Source organism: Bidens hawaiensis, unplaced genomic scaffold (genome assembly GCF_021521415.1).
Source record: "Bidens hawaiensis isolate Kalapana, Puna unplaced genomic scaffold, B.hawaiensis_p1.1 tig00055315_1, whole genome shotgun sequence".
Taxonomy (NCBI): domain Eukaryota; kingdom Viridiplantae; phylum Streptophyta; class Magnoliopsida; order Asterales; family Asteraceae; genus Bidens; species Bidens hawaiensis.
In genome coordinates this window covers 40,629-43,087 of record NW_027500001.1, presented here as the reverse complement: position 1 = coordinate 43,087, position 2,459 = coordinate 40,629, and the positions used below count along the sequence as shown (strand labels likewise).

Here is a 2,459-nt window from a genome sequence, read left to right as displayed (position 1 = left end):
TAGCTGGGCATGATCAACGTCTATGCTACAACTTGAGGAGAGGTGTCAAGTATACATTTGCGGTCGTTATTAAAACTCGAAATATGGTTGTACGAAAATATCTCAATTTGATAAAGCTTCTTCATATATACCTATAGATACTATTGGACATTTAGACCATATATGATTGTATTTTCCCAATGAGATAAACAAAAATTGGGTAATCAGTCTTTACAAAGGTATTGCCCAAATTAGAAAGTATTAGTATTAGGGTTTAATTGTGTATAGCCCACGTATTTGAGTTAGATTTCTTTAAGGTTTGTATCTAGTTAATTTCATAAATATTAAAGGTTCCCTCCACATTGTAATCATTTAAAATTTAAATTTAAGATGTAGTCCATTATTTTTTTAATACAGTTATAAATCTTTGATAGGGATGGTAACATATGTGCATTAGACATGTTTTGATAACCCTAGCCATATGGAACTTTTAAAACCATAATTGATAATTCTTGGTAACCCAATTACTAAAACTCGTTAGTTTCACGAGTTTTATTGTGTGCATTGTGTAGTTAAATATTACGCGTTAAAATTTCCTTTACCTAAGGCCATGAGGTATACATTCAAGCTTCTTAACTTCACGTAGCATCACATCACCTACTTACACCATTTCACTCCACCTTACCATAACCAAATTGTTTAACCCTTTACCTCTCTTTATTTAATGTAACTTTTTAACCATAACTGATACTTCTCGGTAACCCAATTACTAATTACTTGTTAGTTTCACGAATTTTATTGTGTGTATTGTGTAGTTAAATATTACGCATTAAGATTTCCTTTACCTAAGGCCATGAGGTATACACTCAAGCTTCTTAACTCCACGTAGGCATCACATCACCTATTTTACCCCATTTCACTCCACCTCACTCTAAGCAAATTGGTTAACACCCTTTACCTCTCCTTATTTAATGTAATTTTGATTCTTAAATTATTGTGGTTGTGTGTAGAGAATTTTTAAAACCCATTAACATTTTAAGTTTTTAATCTACCTTGCATTTAACACACCTTAACCCGTAAAAAGAATGGTTTGCCAGTTGCCACTCGTTAATCTTGTCAACTCATCTTTAACGTTCAGGGCCTAACTCCTAAGACTCAATCTCAAGCTTAACCCAAAAACCAGATTGAAATATTAAATATAATGGAATATATTTAGTCTTCTTTTCCCCTTATAAATCCCTATAAACAAGACCTAAAACCTTGTGTTCTTCTCTCCATCTCCATTCTAAGTTCTTCAACAACTCCTCTGCAAATTCTACCCTCTACTCATAACCCTCATTTCAACTTCTCTTTAGCCAACATTCATGTTCAGTTTAAGGTCTTTAATGTTTCTAATAAATGTCTCCAATTCTTAGTGAATTGTTTGTTTCTGGGTGGATCATCAATTCCACTTATTGGTGCTGTACTCATTTAGTTCAATCTTTCTCAGTTGTCTTCCTCTACTGGTTTTATTACATCTCATGATTCTTCCTTCTTCCTCTGTTTTTCCCATCTATAAATTATCATATCAATCACTCAAATAATCAAATTAAAGCATAATTACCATCTGGGATCCTCTTAATTTCTCCAATCTCTTTCTCAAAATCATCAATTTCAAAATAATTCTTCTTCCTCTGTTTTCGCATCAATAAATAAATCTCTCTAGATCTTTGCTTATACGTAATATCATATCTTGTAATCGATAAAATAATCAAATTAAACCTTAATTACCATCTGGGATCGCGTTAATTTTTCCAATTTTTCACTCAAATCATCAATTTCAAATTAATGGTTTTTCCTCTGTTTTTGCATCTATAAATAAATCTCTCTAGATCTTTATTTATACACAATACCAGATCTTGTAATCGAATAAAAAATCAATTTAAAGCTTAATCGACATCTGGGCTTCCGCTAATTTCGCTAAATTCTCTCTTAAAATCACCAATTTCAAGCTTTTTTGCACTTTCATGGGTTCCACTAGCGGCACAACGACGTCGTCTGGTGACTCAGATCTTCAAGAAGAACTGAACATGAAAAAAAGAAGAAGAATGATATCGAACAGGGAATCCGCAAGGCGGTCAAGAATGAGGAAGCAGAAGCACCTGAACGATCTCATGACTCAGCTGAGTCAACTCAGGAACGAGAATAACCGAGTCATGGCTAGTATCAGCATGATCACACAGCATTGTATGAACATGGAGGCTGAGAACTCGGTGCTGAGAGCTCAGGTGGCGGAGCTTAATAGCCGGCTGCAGTCTATTAACGAGATCATGGTGTTTACGGAACAAGCTGTTGGTGCCGGAGGTGGGTTTTCCGGTGAGCCGTACGGCGGTGGTGGCGACGAGTTTATGAATAACTCACTGAGTTATGTTTACGCTTGCCAACCTATTTTGGCTTCTGCTGACATGATTATGTACTGAAATTGTCACTTTTCAAATAAT

At 34.7% G+C, this 2,459-nt stretch overlaps 1 pseudogene; it reads left to right on the top strand.

Moving 5' to 3' along the window:
* Nucleotides 1-1,253: 1,253 nt before the first annotated feature.
* Nucleotides 1,254-2,459, top strand: LOC143601071 (bZIP transcription factor 44 pseudogene; annotated as a pseudogene).